The sequence below is a fragment of the Gossypium raimondii genome, chromosome 10, assembly GCF_025698545.1.
Source record: "Gossypium raimondii isolate GPD5lz chromosome 10, ASM2569854v1, whole genome shotgun sequence".
Taxonomy (NCBI): Eukaryota; Viridiplantae; Streptophyta; class Magnoliopsida; order Malvales; family Malvaceae; genus Gossypium; species Gossypium raimondii.
Window position 1 is genome coordinate 47,418,327 of NC_068574.1, and position 22,489 is coordinate 47,440,815.

The window sequence follows — 22,489 nt, forward strand, 5'->3', positions numbered from 1 at the left end:
AAAGATTATTAAAAGGGTAAAATTGTAATAACATAATATAGAAAAAATTATATATTTTATGTTTAAATATTATTTGAAGTATTATGTTTAAATATTTACTTGACTTTAAAAAAATTGAAAATATTAAAGGAAAGTAGAAAAAACTAAATTGAAAAGGAGCAGTATGCGATGAGAAAGGACGAGATGGATGCATCCAACATCAATGGAGGTAGTAATTATTGTCAAGATTATACATCCATAGTGGAGCGAGGTAGATGGGGGAGCAGAGCATGTTAATTGTTGAGCAATAGTGGATTTAGCAATATCCGCCTCTACCTTGCTCCATTGACATCTCTATTCTCATGTGGAGTACCTTAAGTTTCAATAAAATAGTCCTAACAAGAAGGAGCTAACTGTGGACTTTAGATGTGCCAGTGAAATGTGCGGTCAAAACTAAGGGCGAGGGAGAGACGAAAGGTGGGAACTTCGGAGTGATGTTAAGGCCCCGAAGGCCGCAAAGTGGCCCGGCGGAAGGGAAGTTGCATGAGAGGGTTACTGGGATAGCCGGACGCCATGATTCGAAGCGTCTCTCATCAACGGAACGAGAAATTTCGTTAGTAGAGTAGAATCCGCGATGACCCAGACATCGCGATAGCGGGAAGTTGGTCACCTGCAGAAGTAAACAAAAGACTGGTATGGGGTATGGTAGCTGAAAGAGTTTCGAATCAGTGTTCAAAACTGATTGAGGGCTCCCGAAGAGGCTAGTTGACTCACTATAGCTATAGTCTCAATCTGGTAACCAACCAAAGCGCATGCATGACTATGGCTGCCATTTATGCAAGCATTCTCATTCACAAGCCCAAAAAGCAAGAGCAGTCTCTTCATAGCACCCAGCACCCGGCAGTCCCTTACCTATAGCCTTAGATTTAGATTAAGGGTTAGCTTTTAAAGAAATTTTCAAAGTATATAATAAAAGGCCCTAAGAAGCCTGACTGACGACCGCTCATCCGGCTCCTCCTGCATCTGATTACTCAAAACCCCATAGGTCATGATCTAGTTTTTCAATTTTCTAAAATAAGATAAATTTTATAAATTCTGTTGATTTTTTTTCGAAATTTTTATTTTTATTTAAAAAATATTGTAACGCCCCAATGTTTTAAAATTTTGAATTGTTAAATTATGTCATTTAATTTGATCTGTTGTAGTGGTTAAGTGCCTTGGATGTGTGATTTAGGTCTTGTGTTCAATTCCCTTCTCTTTGGAATTGTTCAATTAATTTTGAAACTATGTGTGACTTGATTCGTAAGGGTTATGTTCATTTTTGTAAGACTAATATCAAGAATAAACTTTATAGTGGAAAGGCTTCAGCTTATTCAAAGGTCCTATATTTGAATCTTATGGTGCCCAAAAATGAAATTAATTTTTCTTTCCCTTTTGTGCCGCCCAAAGCATCAGAAAGTGTGCCACCCAAAGCATAGAAAGTGGGTTAAATTCAAACTCTCAACAGCTTTTCAAGATAACAATCAATTAGATTTGATAAAATTTGATTGGTTGAATTTTTTTTGTTTTCTTTTTTTTTAAATATAGAAATTTTGATAAAAGTCCCTAAAATTCCTCCTTTGTTGACTGGCCAACTCCTCCACTCCTTCCATGCTCTCCATTATTCATTTTTTTTATTTTGACTATTGAATTTTTGATAATTCTCTCTACTAGCAATTTTTTTTTATCACTTCCCTCAATCTGTCGTCCCTTCCCCTACTCTTCCAATATTTCTATTTTCTTCCTTTTTGCAACTGTGAGCTTCTGTCGCTCCTTTGATTTTTTTTCTTTTCTTCTTTGTATTTTCCTTTTAACCATTTTTTAATTTAATCTCACAACCAATCCTTGATTTCTTCTTCCGTTGCCTTTCTTCTATTCTCTTCTTGTAATGTTATTTTCATTCGGATATAAACCTTTTGTTAGCATCATCCCCTCTGTGTAAATTTCATTTTTTTACGGGTGTCATATCCCAATTTTTAACAACTTTGTTTGTGTGTATGGTAAGGAGTCTGATTTAAGTTTCGTAATTTTCTGTGGGGAATTTTTAGTACATTTTTTTCTTTTGTTCTAATTGTTTAGTTTTCTTGGCATTGTTTTGATTGTGTGAAATACATGTTAGGTAAAGAGCGTGAAATACCTAACCCTTTGGTGAATTAGGTGTTGATTGTTTGCTACTTTTCGGGGTAAGTAATCGATGTCTTAGTTTAGGGGATGGTGTTGGTTTAGTTTCAAGGGCTAAATGTTTTTATTTTTGTAGTGCATGTGATTTTAATGGTTTCGTTATGGTAATCGTGTGTAGGTTCCAATTTCATTGCAATTGAGACGACGTGTTAAAAGAAAAGTGTGTGTTCTAACCTCATATGTTTGTGTGTGTTTCTGACTAAAAAAATGGAGAAAAAGCGTGAAAATCTAAAAAACATATGAAAAATTGAATCTGTCAATTGATGTCATACGGGAATGCGGGCTCATTTTAACTGATTGTGGTTCTTGCTTAGGCCAAGTGTTTGAATCTAAAATCTGAAATTAGAATGTAACCACTCGAAACCTTGTTATTTGTGAAACATGGTGTACATACATTAGTTTTAATATGTTCCCATTAGTAAATTCTGAGTAAACTATGTTATGTTTTGCTCCATATGTGGTATGTATATAAGACATGAATCTATTTTAATATGAATTCTTGTGTTATGATAAGATTATATGCATGAACATGTGATATGATTTTTCCGCATGCATTGGGGTGGAATATGGATATCTGATGGAGGAAGTGCGTTTCTGGCAGTTTTATTACAATTTTAGCGGTATATCGCAACATATAGTCTAGCTATTTTACTGTAACTCTGGCTATATTTCTGTAATATATGTGTATTCTGGCAGGACAGTTACAAACTTTCTGAGTGGCATATGACCACATTCTGGTCTGATGGTTGGATGGGTTCTTGTAGCCATATTTGGTGTGATTGGTTGGATGGAATAGTGTGTACTAGATGGGGGTAAGATTAATTCTATTTTGATAATTGCATCTACACATGTGAGATAGCTGATCTATCTGTTTTGATATATATGTATATAAGCATGTTTTCAAGTGATTTCTACTCATGGGTTGAGGTACACACTGGGCTTTAACTCACTCTATTTGTTTGCTATTTTTTAGGAGATCCTCAAACTTAGGATTTGGCGGCACTCAAGGGCTCGGTTTTGTTCACTATTTTTAATTCTTTTAGAAACTTTTGCTTGGATTTTATGGACTGGATTGTCGAACTATTTTATTTTTCGGACATTAACTTTGGTTTGAAATTGGTTAAATGTTTTTAGTTAGTTGAGAAGTTTTTTTTTTTTTTGTAATTGGAATGATTTCTGACGAAACAAATCAAATAAACGCTTCTCAAAGTTAAACAACTTTAAATGATTTTCTGCTGCAAAGATTTATTCTGTATAAAATGTTTTACGAAACAAGTAACTAAGGTGAGATGGTTTTATTAAATTAGTTTTGTAAGCAAATTTTTCAATAAGCTATCACATGTTTTTATAACCAACAATTTTACCAAAGATATAAAGCTAGTTTTACAATTTCAAGTTTTTTACTTATAAAGTAAGATTTGTTTCGAAAACAAGTGGTTGAAGCTTCAATTTAGCAATTTAACCTTCATGGTATGGCCATAACGTCTAGGCAGGGTATGGAGTGTTACATTGGTGGTATCAGAGTCAGGTTCAAAACTCAAGTTGTGATTATTGGGTTCAAAAATTTTCTCATAAAAAATGTTTTAAATTATTTAGAATTTTGATTAAATTTGATATCTGGTTTATAAAAAGTGAAACCGAGACTCCGACACCGATCCATGTAAGGAACTTTGTACTTTAGTTACACTTACTTTAGTTTAGTACTTTTACTTTAGTCACTTTAGTAAAACTATTTGACTTTAGATACTGTAGAAATAAAACATTCTTTACTTTATAATAATTGTTACCGCTAAAACTTAAGACTTTTTAATAACCCTAAGCTAATTTATAAATTATGAAATTGTAGATAAAAGATAATGAGTACTCGTGGTACGTGAGGTCATGGTATTCGAGGTCGTGGTACGTGAGGGCGTGGTGGACATCATACAAGGGCTCGAGCCAAGCCTTCATCTTTGGGCAACATGCCCAACTTAGAGACGAGTAAGATAGTAGAGACACCTATCGTAGAGACTGAACCCAAAAATCAGAGCGTAGGGGACGACACACTGTCCCAAGCTACTCTGACGGTATTGTAGAGGGTCGTTAGGATCCAATCTAGATTTGGGAGTCAAGGGTCGATGATTTAAATGAATTAAGTCCAACGGCGCTAAATTATTTTAGGGTATCGCTAGGACTACCCCAACAGTGGTCGATTATTGGATAGAGGTCACCAAGAGGGTCATGGATAACTTAGACTGTAACCTTGAGCAGAAACTAAAAGGTACAGTATCCTTACTTCACGATGAAGCGTATTGGTGGTGGTAATCTATGGTGCAGGGTACACAGGCTAAGCATGTGACATGGGAGTACTTTAAAAGCGCTTTCCAGAAGAAATATGCAAGGGCGACGTAGAATAGATACACTTCAGGATGTCGAGGCAGCTGTTAGGGTTGAGTGATCTCTGATTTGTGAGTATTGTAATAGACGTCATCCGGGTGAGAGTTGGTGGAGGATTAGAGCTTGTTTCAGATGTGGGTCTATAGAGCACCGGATTAGTGAGTGTCCTCGTTGGGATAAGTAGGTGCAAGCTCTAGTATAGGATTAGGTTCAGCCACTGAAGGCAGTTCAGCAGCCTTCGAGGGGTTGTGGTCAATATAGAGGTGGTAATGGTGGTGGCCATGGACAGAGAGCACCAAGCAAAGGTGCTATTTAGATTGAGGCGAGGCAACCAACTTTAGTGTTTGAGGTGAGGCACCACGAGGATAGAGATGCAACTGACATGATAGCTGGTACATTTACTATTCACTATTATTCATATTTTGCTCTGATTGACATTGGGTCCACGCATTCATACATTGCTAGTAGTGTGTTTGGTAATCTAGGAATTTTGGCTGAAGATACTATTAGTAAGGTGTTGGTTGCACAACTTATATGCAAGTCGTGCAAGTATACATGTCGAACAAGTAATAAAGTGATGAGTGAGATCGTCTCCACAAGGATTACATAGGTATAATTTGGTCGAGTTATTATAGTTAAATTTGATTAATACTAAAGCAAAATAATAATAAGAATGCAATGGAAAAATGAGAGAATGATGATGTATAAAATGTGCAAAACAAAACAAGTAAATGGTACAAGAATACTACAGCAAAATTACTACGAAGAAGGGTTGAAGAACTACGATATTGATTAGGACGACTATGATTACTAATGAATCTACCTTCACTAACTATTAATGCCACAACAAAGTTGTGAATATTCTACTGCTGGATAGGTTTCTACAATAGTCTGGTTCTCTTTAGAGCAAGACCTTGGGTTTACCTCCCCTAGGGCAGTATATGTCTATAGGCTTTGAGTTTGGCTACCACTAATATTTTTTACCTTCTTTCATATGAGGTAAGGCTCTATGTCTAGATGTTTCTACGAATAAGTGATTAATCATTCACTAATATTATCCAACTTCATTGAGTTAACCTAAACCTATCGGAATTAAGTTATATTTATAAACCTACTTCACATTCGTCAATGTACAACCTACATATAACATGAAATACCATTGCATAAAACATTAGAACAAACCAAACTTAAACTTTAAACATTAATAGAAATAAATGTTTCATCAAAGTTGTAAAATCCCTAACTTGAATTCGTCGCCAGAATAGGGTTACTAAGCATTACCGAAAACTTTTAACTTAAAACATTCCATTACAGCCATTATATAAAAACACATCATATTCTATTCAAACACATACATATCGTCCCTTATTTGAGCCCTTGAGGCCTTAAAATCACATTAAAAACGATTCAGGACTAAATTAGAAACATATGGAATTTCATAGAAAAAGATAAAATTTTTCATACTGCAGGGGTTACACGGCCGTATGGCCAAGCTGTGTGGACATTCAAAGTAGGGACACACGCCCATGTCTCAGCCCGTGTAACTCTCCGACTTGGGTCACACGGCCAAGCCACACGCCCATGTGTCAGTCCGTGTAACTCTCAAAATGGCCTCATACGCCTGTGTGCTAGGCCGTGTAATTGCTTGACTTGAAACTCTTAAAACCCACAAGGGACACACGGCTGTGTCGTATGGCCATGTGTCATGCATGGCTGAGACACACGCCTGTGTCTTAGGCCGTGTGGACAAGAAATAGGCCAATTTCAAGCCATTTTTTTCACCCAAGTCATGCACACACATGCAAGCCATTTGCACCCATTTCATGCATTCAAAATGTACCTAAAACATGCATAAACAAACTAGATCAATATGGTACCTATTCATACAACTAATATGCCAAAAGGCACCTCAATTCACATAACATTAAATATACTTAAACATAAGCATAACTTAGTTATTTATCAACCTAACATTTGCAACCGAATTCCATACCAAGTCCTACCATAATGGCCACATACCAAGATCACATTCAAGCATACCAAAAGAGCCATTCAAATCATATCATCACTAACCATTTCAACATTAAGCAACAAGCACCAAAATGCCAAAATATCATCAACCAAAGTGTCGTATTTACAAACTAAACATATTGACTATTTTGTCAAGTGCAAAACACCTATACATACCATTATAACCATGACTTAAAAACCTCAAAATCTACCGATATAGCCGATGGATAGTGTGATAGGTCACTAACAATCTTCTAATCCAAACGAGCTTCTAATTAACTATAAAACATAGAAAAATAACACAAGGTAAGCATATAATGCTTAGTAAGTTCGTAAATCATAAACAATGCTTAACATTTTAATGCATAAGCTTAAAAATAAAATATGAATCAATCCAACACAAGCTTGGAACAAGCCTAAGCATCACCAACACCACAAATTAGTGCTTAATCACATAACTTAATAATATCATCACATGATAAGATAGATTTCATAAACAAAATTCATATGAACTCATACTTTCCATAATTATGAATATACATACTTCATACCTTTCCACAATATCAAAGTGAAATTCATCGAACCCTTACTGAAGCTTACACAAAGTGTGCTAAGCAATGGTCAAAACCATCCCTTTTCATATTTGATGGTCATCACCATCCCTTGTCATATTCGATAGTCGTCACCAACCCTTTTCATATTCAATGGTCAAAACCATCCCTTTTCATATTCGATGGCCGTCACCATCCCTTTTCATATTCGATGGTCGTCATCATCTCTTTTCATATTCAATGGGCATCGATACATCGTTGGATTTTTCTGTCGAGACATGATATGATAATGTAACATGATAGCATTTAAAATAAAAATTTAAAACGCTATTTAAATGTACGAACTTGCCTAGACGATAAAACGTAGAAACGGAGTCGATTAATCCAAAGCTTTATCTTTGCCCCGATCTAAAGCCATACAAGGTCTATATTGATCTGAATGAATAAATTCAACCTGTTTAACAATGATTCTATTCAATTCAATCCAAATTCATATTTTTCCAAAATTACACTTTTGCCCCTAATGTTTTGATTTCATTTCAATTTAGTCCTTAAGCTCGTAAATCAAAATTCATGCAATTTCATCCTTACCCAAGCTAGTCGAATTTCATATACATCCATAGCAACTCATAAATTTCATTATTTCACAATTTTTACCAAGAATATTTCATATTTTTCAATTAAATCCCTAGTTGACAAATTCATCAAAAATCACTTTACAAAAGTTGTTTATCTAACAACTAATGTTCATTTTCTTCCCTCAAACATCACAAAAAACATGTATAAATTCATGAAAAAACCCAAATATTTTAACAGTTTTGCAAATTAGTCCCTAGGCTAGCTATATTAAGCTACAACGACTCTAAAAACATAGAAATCATTAAAAACGAGATAAAAATACACTTACATGCAAGGTTAATACATAGTCGAACTTTCAAGCTCTCTTAATGGCTTTTTCTTAGGTTAATTTTGGTGAAGGTAAAGTGAAAAATGATGATATCCATGTGTTTTTCTTTATTTTACTTTATTTATTTAACAATTTACTTAATTAACCTTGGTATATAACATTTAAAATCATTTAAATGATGTCCATAAAAGTCCACTCATAATATCAATAGTTAATTACAACATAAACCCTTTAACCATTTAATATCATAGCTATTAGATCCCTTTAGCTTATAGAACTCAAGTTTTGCATCTTTTGCAAATTAGTCCTTTTTCCAAATTAAGCATGCAAACGATAAAATTTCTTAACGAATTGTTTATATGATAATACTAACAAGATGTAAACATTAAAATAATAATAAAATAATTATTCACGCATCAGATATGTGGTCCCAAAACCACTATTCTAATTTTAATAAAAATGGGTTGTTACAAAAGTAATCTGAGCCTAAAAGATTTAGCTCATGGTTGGGAAAATAAAGATTGAATTTAATACGATAACCAACATCATTAATAAAAAAAATAAGCTTTAAAAGAAGCACGATAAGAAAAAAAAGAAAGAAAAAATTTGAAATGAAAGCTTTCGCCTATCCAGCTCTCAACACAGGCAGCGCAATGTCTTGCGGCTGCCAAAGATGATTGCAATCATTTTTCTCCTTCTTTCACCCTCGTTCTTGGCCCCTACCCAATACTCTCTATTTTGTCCAAGGTTGTTCGCCCTAATTAGGGTTCCCTGGTTAGCTTTTATAAGTTTCACCTTTTAGGGTAGGTGCATTATCCCACGATCCTTCTTCTATTCTCCAGGTGGATATATTTGGTACACGTACATCGGAGGCCAAGAACGATACGCATTAAGTTCTGACTAGGCATCTTTTCGGCATTACCACGACATTTGTGTTGGTAAACTATCCGTACTTTGCCACAACAAACCTTCAACCTTTGCTTTTTTTCTTCCACTCTACACCTGCTAAAAAATTGCCAAACAAATCCCTCCCACAAGCGATTATGTCACACCACTACACCAAAACAGCTTTTAGCAGTGCTTTTTTATGCCTTTAAAAAGCACCGCAATTTTTAGCGCCGCTAAAAGTATTTGCGGCGCTTTAAGAGGCGCTAAAAAATATGCCGCTAAAGAACGCGTCGCTAACTTTAGCGACGTTTTTAGAAAAAAACGCCGCTAAAGACCAATACCTTTAGCGGTGCTTTTCCCAAAAACGCCGCTAAAGACCAAGACTTTTAGCAGCGCTTTTCCCACGAACGCCGCTAAAGACCAAGAACTTTAGCGGCGCTTTTCCCGAAAATGCCGCTAAAGACCAAGACCTTTAGCGGCGCTTTTCCCACAAACGCCACTGAAGACCAAGAACTTTAGCGGCGCTTTTCCCACAAACGTCGCTAAAAACATGACTTAAAAATATATTTTAATTAAATAATATTTATTTCTATCATAAATATTATATTGTGTTTTATTTTTAAAATTTAAACTTTAAACTATATACTTGTAAGGATAAAAATATTAAATTAAAATTTCTATTAAAATTTTAACTTTAAAGCTAAATATAAAAATTAATGAATTTAAATTAAGAAAATTAAAACAAGTTACATTCTATATTAGAATTACATAAGAAAATTGTTTACATTCTATATTAGAATTACATTAGTTCATTTACAAGTTACATTCTATATTAGAAAATTGTTTACAAGTTACATTCTCTCATGACCAACTCTCAAAATCAACTCTTTAAGGGATCTTTTTTCCTTAACTCGTGTAACCAATTGCAACAGTGGTTTTTCCATACTTTTCTTGCCATCCCACATGTAAACATTACCTATAGCAATAGCGAGAGTGATTTGCACCAAGATTTACCAAACAGTAAATGCTTACAATTGTTTTCTCACAAAGGAATATAGTTGTACAAATTCATCCAAATGAAGTAAATAAAAGCTTCACTGTGGGAAGTTGAAATCAACAAAGACAATGGAATAGAACCTGTTGGCATCTAAGATGAGGATCTGGGGAAACCCAATAAAATAATGCTCCATCTTTAGTAATAGCCATGCTATGTACCATCCCGGCAGCTATTACAACCACAGAACCCAAGTACAATCAAGGCCTCAAGGGCATAGATGAAGGCTACTACAGCAGGCATAAAATGAGAAATTAATTCAAGAGAGAATCACCATGTTCTCAGCAATATGCGGATTTGCTTTCTCAAGCAATAAGGAGATGGTGATTGCGTCAGCTTCAGTCTGATGGTTTGATATAAGTACAACGTTGTAACCCTACACCCAATTGTCTGACAATTAGATCCATAAAAAAGCCAGTTTAAAAGTGAAAGATTCAGCCAGTATTGCAAGCTTCCTAAGTCCTTATTGCACGTAAAAGTTTCCCGAATGTTGAAAACTTAATATGACCATGTTTAGCTTATGCCAATACAAAATTGAAAGGAAAACACCATTAAACTTTCCTTCTGAATACTAATATATAACTTCGGCCTTGCTTGCATAACAAAAATATAAATTGACATGATCTAAAGCTGATGAAAATTAAGAAATTAAAATAAAATGGACACAAATTTAACAGACAAACCTGTTATTTTATTTCTTCCTCAGATGGACGTTCTTGTTAGTTATTAATCAAAGAATATGCAAGTATTGTAGCATGCAGAATAAAAAATTTCATCAACTTACTACCAAGCAGCTCTATGATGGATTAATCATGTTATGATCTTTAACAGTATGTTTGTTCAAAATGTAAACAATGACAAGGACATATTAGTGAAAAAGATGCTGGAGCAAAACTCGGTCTTGTTTAGAGGAATCAAGTAAAAGGAAAAAGAAAACTGAGCATAGTCACTTGCTTAAGCTTCTCCTCTATTTCATAGAAAAGAGAAAGATTGCCAACATATGAATTTCTGCAAAGAACATAATACACAGATGTTAAGAGAAGTGATTTTTTTAATTTTAAAAAAAGAGACTGAACATGTCCTTCAGTGATTTTAAATATGAATAACATAAATGTTATATGAAGCACATGAAAGAGGGTGAAGAAGTTAAATATACAAAATACATGCTTCTTTTTCTTTGCATTTTTGTCAATTCGGTTGATGATAAACAATCAAACATGAAGAAGAGAAAAACTACTAAAGACCCTATGAAACCCTTAATGAAAAAACACAAAAAAGAATGCACAAGATAAGAAACATGGAATAAGCTTAACCTTGGATGCTCTCAAATAGTAGCTAATAATTAAGAATTACAGTCCCTATTGCACTTCTCTCTCTCTCTATATATATATATATATCTATATCCATGAACCTTAAAGTTTATTACCATGGTTTACAAAATAGAATTATGAAATTTTAAAAATACAAATTCCTTCAGCAAAGCACATGCTTAATTTTCAGGAAGCTTTTACAAATGAAATTGATATCAGCAGAGAAACCGGATACAACAGTATGGGAGCTGTCCACTCATCTGAAATCAATCAAAGGACAGATATAATTTTGACCAAACATATAGTAGTCAAATGGCTCTCGCAAAGCTTTGTGGTAGGGTTCAAAGACAAAAGGATCCTGAAAAGTTACTGTCATATTTCATGCAGAAATTTATAAAAATCTGTATGCAATAAATGAAAATAAAGTGCATATATTTTCTAAACAGCAGAATCATCTTGAAATAGCATTGTAGTACAATTACCTCCACACCCAAAAGCCAATGGTCAAATGCAACAGTCATGTTTGACAATACAACCCCAACAGCTGCAGGATCTCCACTTTGGAAAACCTAAATATTGACACATGGAAAATAATCTTCTTTAAGTTATCAGAGGTACATGTAAAAGGTAAGTGTTGAGTGACAAGGTTTCCCAAATATTGAAATCCTCAGGTGATAAACTATTAAAACCGTGCAGTTTAACTGAATACTGTCCCACCAACTTTTTAGTGCAAATGCACCATTTTTTTTCCTTATCTAAATTCAGGTCCAAACATAACCCAAAAGAAACTAGTTTTTTTTCCCAAAAAGAAATTAACTTGATTATGGAGTCGCAAAAAATTATTTCATTTGGGATAAAACGACACTATTTTGCTATGCTAAAAATATTTTATTTTGTCTGTTAAAAATTATTAGTTAAGTGATTTTATAAAACATTTATTATATAAGAACTTATTTAGTATATAAATTAAAAAATACTAATTAATCTAAACCTTAAACCCTAACCCGACCCCGAATCTCTAAACCCTAAATCCCTAACTCTTAACCCCAAACCCCTAACACTAACCCCTAAACCTTATTTAATATATAAATTAAAAAAACATTAATTAATCTAAATCCTAAACCCTAACCCGACCCCGAATACCTAACCCCTAAACATTATTTAATATATAAATTAAAACACACTAATTAATCTAAATCATAACCTGACACCAAATCCATAAACCTAAATCCCTAACTGATCTTAACCTTTAACCCCTAACCCCTAACCCATAAACCTTAAATCACAACCCTTAAATCAGAATCCCTAATTCATAATCCCTAATTTCATAATCTATAAACCTTAAAATTGTAACTTTTAAACTGTCTCTAAATCCTAAATTAACCATATATATACTCTAAACCATATATATTAAACCCTAAACTATAATGATAATTAAATTAAATATTTTAAAATTAATACTATCGTATCTTTTACAATTATATTTGAAATTATTTAATATATAAATTAAAAATCAATCTATGTACCCAAAAAATTTTAAAATTATTTTAAATAATAGTATTTTAATTTCTCCATTTTACATTCGCCAACCACCACTCACCCACCCTAACGAAGTACACAACGTAATTCGATTAATGATTGCAAATACAAGATATTTGCTTTCTTCTGCAATTGGGCTATTCAGATAAATTAGACCTACCTGTCCACCACTACCACTATACCGCCTGAAGCAACATTCGGCTCTAGACTCGAGACCCAGCTAACACTTTTTGTTATTAAGAAAAAACAAGCAGCTTTTTCTTTTCGGGAGCAAATCGTCCAACTAACCCCACCGACTTTACTAGCTGAATTGAATCCCAACTTCACTTAATTATTTTCTAAAATTCAATATTTAATAAATTTTATTCGAATTTCATTTGTCCCTTTTCATTCATTTTCAGTTCTTACTCTTGAGTAGGTACTATTAGGTCATTGTTGTGTTCATGTTTGATTAACTAAATATAAAATTATTTTTGGTAATAAAATTATCAATATATAATATTATTTATCACGATATTTGGTGTTTTATATTGCTTTCTTTGATTTATTTAATCGAACTATCAAAATTTATTATTCTTATAAAATTTATTCTATTTTTATTCTTTACAACACAACAGTTTAAGTTTTCGATATTTTATTTTACTCATAATTTAATATATTTTTCTAGTAAAGTAGTTTAAATAAACTGTGATTGAAGTTAGGAGTTAGGACGACTTCTCTTTAATAAAAACATTTTGTATTAAACAATATTATTTGTTATCATTTAAATGTAAATTTGACCAATATATAATAAATACAATGAAATATCAATTTTTTCAACTTATAATAAAAAAATATAATTGAAAAATTAATAGAATGAGATAATAGAAATGGTTTTAGATTTTATTATTATTAGCGGCACTTTTTCAAAAACGCCGCTAAAGGCCCGAGCATTAGCGGCGCTTTTTCAAAAACGCCGCTAAAGGTCCTAGCATTAGCGGTGCCTTTTCAAAAACGCCGCTAAAGGCCCGAGCATTGGCGGCGCTTTTTCAAAAACGCCGCTAAAGGCCCGAGCATTGGCGGCGCTTTTTCAAAAACACCGCTAAAGGCTCGAGCATTAGCGTCGCTTTTTCAAAAACGCAGCTAAAGGCCCGAGCATTAGCGGCGCTTTTTTAAAAACACCGCTAAATGCCCCAAAAACTCAGAAAATGGTGTAGTTGGGCTTAGGCTTTTTGTGACGCTTTTCAAAAAACGCCGCTAGTGCTTATTTTTACCGGCGATTTCCAAAAAGCGCCACTAATGCTCGATTTTTAGTGGCGTTTTTTGTCCAAACGCCGCTAAAAGCCTGTTTTGGTATAGTGACCCCAAAATAGGGCCTAAGAGTTTTAGGAGTATTTTAGGAATTTTAGCCTTCAAGTGTTGGAAATTCTGTAACATGACATATCGATAATGGTTTCAATATGGTTTTTATAAAATTAAATCAATTCCTAATAATGAGTTTTAAATAGCTTTAATTTTGAAGATAGGACTAATTTGCAAAAGAGTTAAAATTAAGAGCTTTTATGAAACAATTTGACCAAATAGTTTTCATGTCAACTTCTCCTCCCCCATATTGGTGTCTCCCTTTGTTTTTCCTTTACTCTCCTAATCAACTTTTACTTCTAATTCCTAATCCTCTTTGATTTCTATCACCCTTGAACCTTAAAACCTCCATTTAAACCAAGAAAATCACTCAAAAACTTTATCATCTACATCATCTTCTCCAAACGTGGGTTTTTTCAGATTCGCGTCAAAGCTCATTTTTCTTCTATCAAAGGTAACCATTCGACTTTCTATGAGTTTTAAATGATATCTAGTCCCTTAACCTAAATTTTTAGCCATTGAAATGTACGTTTTAAATAAAAGCTGAAATTTGGGTTTTTAATGGCGAATTTTGTGTTTGTGGATAAAAAAACATGGTTTCAAAGTGTTTTCCAATTAGTTTTAACATGATTAGGAGGCTTCAAAATGTAACACCCCTAACCCGTATTCGTCACCGGAACAAGGTTACGGAGCATTACCAGAATTTTCAAATCAAACGAACACAAATTTCAAACATTTCAAATCATATCAATAGTCATATTAAAACCAATCCAAATCATACATATTGTCCCTTATACGAGCCCTCAGGACCCTAAAAACATGTTAGAAACAAGTTGGGACTAAATCAAAAACTCAAAGAATTTTTCAAAAAATAGTGAAAATTTTCAACACTGCAGGTGTCACATGGTCGTGTGCCCAAGCCGTGTGGGCATTCGAAATAGGGACACACGGCTGTGTCCGAACCCGTGTCCGTGTAACTCACTAACTTGGGTTACACGGCCAAGCCACATGCCCGTGTGTCAAGCTGTGTACCCTTTGAAATAACCGCAAACGCCCGTGTGTCAGGTCGTGTTGTAGGCCGTGTAATAGCCTGACTTGCAACCATATTGAAAGCTACAGGGGACACACGACCGTGTCGCTCGTCTGTGTACCACACACGGCTGAGACACCTTCTCGTGTCTCTACCCGTGTGGACGAAAATATACCATTTTACAAGCCATAACAAGCCACCAAAATCATGTTCATTCTAGCTATATACATGTGGTATAATAACATACAACCAATATGCCCAAAGACACCTCAAATGACTACATCAAAACATGTACAACCATGTACTCAATTTGTCCAAAATAATCAACTAACTTCTAGGCATATTTGCATCAATACATATCATTTAATTTACTTACCAAAACATACCAAATGGTACTATCCATTCCATTCGACTACTAGCATCAACATTTATATATACCATTCACAACAAAGTACCAATTCACCAAATTTCCAAACAAGACACTTGACATATATAATATGCATATTCATTACTATCATTTCATCTTCCATCATTCAAACATATTAAACCAAACATCAACCATTTTAAAGCTACTTATATACATACCAAAATATGCCATTTCACCAAGAAAATTCCAAAACACAAGCCAAGTCAAATGGTCATATCAACAACCAAAACACATAAGTCAACATTAGCCAATATACCTATACATGTCATTATAACCAAAATCAAAACAACCAAAAGGACCAAAAGAGCCGATGGATAGTGTGATATAACTCCGACAAGCTTCCAACCCGAACAAGCTTTCGATTCACTATAAAATACAGAAAATAACACAGAGTAAGTATTTAAGCTTAGTAAGTTTGTATAACATAGAATATAACTTATCATTTAATCACATAATAGGTAAGTAAACATATCATATCCCAACATAACTTGGTCAAATGCCTAAGCATATACATCAAACATGTTAACCATGTAAATATATATATAAATCAATAAATATATATGAGCACAACATTTGATTAACTTTCATATACTTGTATCATCCATTTCATTTCTCAATATACCTTGTATCATCATTTCAATGTAATTCACATGTGTCCCTGTAATAGTCCATATTGAACTCTTACCATTTTGTATCAGAATAATGTATGTTGAACCATTTAGAATACCGTCGGATACCTGGGATAGCTCACACATAGTGTGCTAAATCATATATTGTAAATCGTCAAATCCCGTACATGTATGCTCACACGAGCTGTGGGTCGAAACGTATCTACACGATGCTGCTCACACGAGCTGTGGAGTATCTGCAACACATGCCAGACCTTAGCCATCGGTAGGACGTTCAAGACCAACACTCGAATCATGTAAACCCTAATGACATGTCATTTGTATCCTATGAATTTATAAGTTCAAATGAGGTTCGGTAATACTCTTACGTCATTAGATTTGCAATCAAATATACCTCAACAAGTATACGTAGATACGGAGGTGATTAATCTGAGACATTCTCTTTGCCCTAATCTAAAGCCGTACGAGGTCTGTCTTGATCTAAACAGATAAATTTAACTTAATTCAATAGATATTTTATTCAAATTAACCCAAAATCATATTTTGGTAGAATTACCATTTGCCCTTATACTTTTAATTTCTTTACAATTTAGTCCCAAGCTCATAAAAATTGAAAATCATGCAATTCCACCACAACCCATCATAGCCGAATATGATTTAGGTCCCTAGCAAGCCCTATATTTCATTTATTTCACAATTTCATCATGTATAATTTTCCATTTTTCAATTTAATCCTTATTTGACAACTATCAACAACTATCCATTTTCTATCATCAAAAATAAAAAAAACTTATATTCATTCATGGAAAAACTCTAATATTTTAACATTTTTGCAAATTAGTCCCTAGGCTAGCTAGATTAAGCTACAACAATCCCGAAAACATAGAAATAATTAAACACAGGACAAAATATCTTACCAATCAAGCAAAACAAGCATGGTCAAACCCTAGCTATGGTTTCTCCATGTTAGAATCAATTGAAATGTTTTTTGTGAAGAAGATGGACATATAATTCTTATGTTATTTTATCAATATTAATTATTTTACCTTTATAACCTTATAAAATAATACTAATTTCAAATATACCAAGCCAACACATTCCAATATCACCATTAGTGGTCTAATTACCATATAAGGACTCTTACTTTAAGGTTCTATAGCTATTTAATACTTTTAGCTACTAGAACTCAACTTTTGTACTTTACGCGATTTAGTCCTTTTTATCCAATTGAGCATGTAAATGATAAATTTTCTTAACAAAATTTTTATTCGATACTACTATCATGTTGTAGGAAATAGAATAATAATAAAAAAATAAATATTTTGCGTCAAATTTGTGGTCCCAAAACCACTATTCTGACGATACTAAAAACAGGTTGTTACACTAAACTTACTTTAAAGTTTTGTTAAGGATTTCTAAGGATTTAATAAATTTTCGTGAAATTTGCCACAAACATGTCGAAAATTTTGATACCATGAATTGAGTATTTTTTTAGTAGTTTAAAGGTTGAGAATCAGTCGTAGGTGAATGATTAGATGAATCGAATTCGTTTTAGGCAAAAAAAATATTAAGTATAGACCGAGATATTTGAGTTTCAAGTTTGTTAGTCGAAATTTTAGTTTCTTGAGGAATATAGCTTAAGCTTATGTTTTTGGTTGGTTTAGATGAGTCTTTGGCTCAGTTTGGATTGTGTATATTGTATGGTTAATATGTGTAAAGCATCGGAACCGTTGGAACCTTCTACGAGCAAGGGAAAAGACAATGAAAAGCTAGTTTAAGCCTTTTACTTTTCGACGAAAGCGTAATTAGTGTGTTTGGAATTGCTACTTGTAGACATAATTCTTAGTGTTGATTGAGAGCTTAGGAATAGCCTAAACTTGTATCCTAAGTTCCAAGTGTAAGCTTTCTATTTTCCCTTTTTTAGTTTTGGCAAATTATGCAAATATGTGAATAACTATGAATTGATTATTATGAAGTAATATTGTGAATTGCATTGTATTGTGGGTATATAAAATATGTCAAATTATAGTAATGATGTTGTGTTAGCTATATAAAAATGTGCAATGAAAGTGTGCAAAAATCGGTAATTATGTATGTGTTGCACTAAGGAATATAATGCTAATGTATCAGGTTTTTGTATGTGACAAACTGATCTTAATGCACTCATATGTTGACAGATATATGATGGCTCAATTAGCATTATTGTGGCACTTTATAAGCAATTAAATATGACTTCGATAAGCATGCATTATGTACAAGTTTGAGATATGAATTGACGAATATAAACAGAGATGATGTGCATTAAATCGGTAATTAAAAATGTGTAATTATGATGTGGACATTTTGGTCTTGTGACCTTATGAGATCGTTGGATATAGTTGTCATGCCATAGGATTGTGAGTACTCACCTATATGTGTTATGTGATTTAGGCGTTGAGGCCCTGGGACATGTTGGAGAGGTAAGGGAATGTGAGCTAAGCTCCATTCACTGGGACATGTTTGGTGTGTTGGAGATTGCTAGCTTATGCTTCACTTTTGGGATATTTTCGACTCTATGATTCAATTGGTGTGCTAGAGATCCATGTATCCAATGAGTGATGATAGAGGTCACTTTATGTTTCATAGCCTCTAGTGCCAATTTATCATTTCAATATGATCTTATATGTTATAATAATACGATAAGAGACGGATGCTTTTAATTGTGAATAATATGTTAAATGAGTTTATTTTAGTTACATGAAAATGTTAGTATATTCTTATAGTAAATTGTTTATGTAATTGTGGATTGGGTGGTTTTTATATAACTTGTGAATGCATGTGAATATATAAGTTAAACTTATGAGTTATTAAAGCATGTATATGTTGTTTTAATCTTGACGAACTATTGTTAAATGAATTAATAAGCATGAACAAGTAATTCTGACTCGAATGGAATATGGTTACGCTCTTGATTGACCTTTGACATTGTGTGCACATTGTGGTTACTCTGAGCAATCACTGAGCTTGTTAAGCTCACCCACTCCCTTCTTAAACTTTGCAGATTAGTTGTGTGACGGTGTGAGTGGTGTGGTTCTGAGGGGTGATCCAAGCAAGTCCATTTTTGTTATTCATAGGTGTTTATTATTTGGTTATGTTTTGGGAATAAGGTAATGTGGTAGTCTTTGTGCTAGTAGTGGATATGATATTTTGAGTTGTCTCCAGGGGATAATTGCTCTTAGGATTTTGGGATTTGTTTCGTAATATGTTGACTATTTCTTGGATTTTCTTTTGATGTTTGAAACTATTATTATGGTCGTTTCAATGTTTATTTGATAATGATATGATAGTATGTTGAACTGGTATGAGTTGGAATGACTTATATGCTTAAAAATATTGTATTTTTCAGGACTGGAGTAGAGGTATCCATATTCGTGTTTTAAAAATGATATCTCTGTATTTTCAAACATGCAAAAAAATAGAATAAATATTTGGTATCGATACCTTATCTCGAGTATTGATACTTGGGAAAAAATATTGATACTTCGGTAGGGGTATCGATGACTTTTGAAGTTCGGGTTTCTAAGTGAAAATAGTAAGCAATTTTGGTGCAGTTTTTTCAAACGATATCGATACCTATTGCGTAAAATATCGATACCATATCTTTCGTATCAATACATATGTTGATGTTTTGAGATTTTGCTAAAACGGACCATATGCATGTTCAATTATTATTTTAAGGCTATTTGATGTATGTTAGCATGTAACGACGATAACTAAAGCTTAAGATAGACTCTAAACCTGTACGAATGTTAAAATGGAAGATGTTTTGTTGAGAATAAGCTTTTACTTGTATTTAACATGAGACGGTGGTATGGCACCTTGATATTCGGGCTTGGCAACAAAGTCAGGTATGGGGTGTTACAGGCTAAAAGCAACATGTAATAACAATTAAGTGCAATCCAAGCTCTTCAATGAAATGATCTAAAAATGCCAATGCAATATCCTAAAATGCAATTAAAAACACTTAAGTACAAGCAATTAACTAAGTTTAAGGGCATGAAGTATCACTCTTTTCAAGAGTTGTCATGAGGTTTTTATGGTTAGTCTGTTGGGGTATTCAATAAGGTATTTAGAAGGTGTTCACTTGAGATTCAAGGGTGTATATTTCTGACTAATTTGATGGAGTTATTGTTCGGAGAGTTTGATCTGATATTGGGTCTAGATTGGTTAGTAGAGCATCAAGTCAATCTGGATTGTGCTTGTGCTTCTAAAAGGGTAACTCTAAAGATTAGGGATGGTATGGAAATTGTGATGGTCGATAAGCATTGAGATTAACTTTCTAACGTAATTTCTGCAATAATAGCTGAAAATTTAGTCTGAAAAGGTTGTGAAACATACTTAGCTTATATGCATTACATGAGTATTGAAAGTATTGCGGTTAAGGGCATTCAAATAGTTAGGGATTTTCTAAATGTCTTCCCTGAGAAGTTGTCTGGGTTGCCACTGGACCGAGAGGTGGAGTGTGGGATTGAGGTTCTACTAGGGATAGCTCTGATGTCTATTGCTCCCTATCGCATAGCACTGAAGGAGCTTAAAGAATTAAAGGTTCAGCTTCAGGAGCTTTTCGATAAAGGGCTCATTAGACCCAGTGTGTCTCTATAATGAGCGCCAGTACTCTTTGTTAAGAAGAAAGATGGTACCCAGCAACTGAACAAGTTAATAGTAAAGAATAAGTATCCACTATCAAGGATTGATGACTTGTTTGATCAGTTTCAATGGGCATCTATATTTTCTAAGCTCTACTTGATATTTGGGTACCATCTGTTAAAGGTGAAAGAATCTTATGTGCATAAGACCACCTTTAGGACTCTTTATGGTCATTTTGAGCTCCTACTTATGCCTTTTGGGTTAACTAATGTTCCGTCTACATTTATGATCTTATGAATCGAGTGTTTCAGTCGTATCTGGGTTAGTTTGCCGTAGTATTTATTGACGGTATTCTAGTACATTCTAAATCTGAGGCTAAGCATGCTGAGTGCCTCAGAGTGGTTTTGCAGATTCTCTGTGATAAAGAACTATATGCTAAGCTTAGTAAGTATGAGTTCTAGTTAAAAAAGGTTCCATTTTTGGGGAATGTGGTTTCAACCAAAGGTATTTGAGTGGATCCAAAAAACGCTGAAGCTATTCTGGATTGGAGACAACCCAAGAACGTCTCAAAGATTCAGAGTTTATTCGATTTGGCGAGTTATTATCAAAGGTTTGTGAAAGGGCCAAGAATGTTTCTTTTATGTGGACTGATGAACAGCAATTGAGCTTTGTGAACCTTAAATCAGTTCTGACTCCAGCGCTAGTATTGATACAGCCTAAATTTGGAAAAAAGTTCGTCATGTATAGTGATGCATCTCATACCGGTTTAGGATGTGTTTTGATGCAAGAAGGTAAGCTAGTGGCATATGCGCCTAGACAGCTAAATTCGCATGAGGGTAATTATCTGATGCACGATCTCAAGTTGGCTACAGTTATCTTTTCTCTTAAGATATAAAGGCATTATCTGTATGGTGAGAGCTGCATCATTTACACTAATCACAAGAGCCTCAAGTATCTCCTTACTTATATAGAGTTGAATCTTAGGCAACGTAGATGGATTAAGTTGCTTAAAAATTACGACTACACTATAAAGTATCATCCTGGTAAAGTCAATGTTGTGGCCAATGCTCTTAGTCAGAAGTCTATGTCTAAATTGAAAGAAATCTTTGCTCGCCTAAGTCTGTTTTAGGATGATGGGTTGTTAACTGAGTTGTAAGTTAAGTCGACTTGGATTGGTGAAATTCGGGACAAGCAGCTTTTGGATGTTTCCTTAGTACTTGATTAAATGCTAAAATTACATATTTTATGTAATTAAATTGGTTAATTTATGAGAGTGCACCACTGATTTTTCCATGTTTATGTTGAATATTATACAGGGATGCAATTTGGGGCTAAATAGAAGAAAAAGGAAACAATTGGGCTAGATTGAAGAAAGAAGCAAAGAAGGAGGGCCAAAGCAGAATTTTTCCAAAATATAATTAGCTGAAATTTTTGTTGACTTAGTGGGAGATTATGTAGGGATTTTTAATATTTTTCCTTGATTTTCTATGATTAGTGGCTCTTAATTTAGTAAGGCCACTAGTATAAATAGGAGGCTACATTGTTCATTTATTAATCAAGTCTTGAATCAAGTCATTCATTAAGTCATTCATTAAGTGTTTT

The 22,489-nt window shown here is 33.7% G+C and overlaps 1 long non-coding RNA gene across 2 annotated transcripts; it reads left to right on the forward strand.

The window, feature by feature from the left end:
• Positions 1–1,592: 1,592 nt before the first annotated feature.
• LOC128034073 (uncharacterized) lies at positions 1,593–3,336 on the forward strand. 2 transcript variants are annotated; one of them, XR_008190143.1, is made up of 3 exons: positions 1,593–2,018; positions 2,138–3,011; positions 3,173–3,336. It is a non-coding gene; the product is annotated as an uncharacterized LOC128034073 (long non-coding RNA). The 2 variants fall into 2 exon arrangements; XR_008190142.1 differs by having other exon boundaries at positions 1,593–3,011.
• The last annotated feature ends 19,153 nt before the right edge of the window (positions 3,337–22,489 follow it).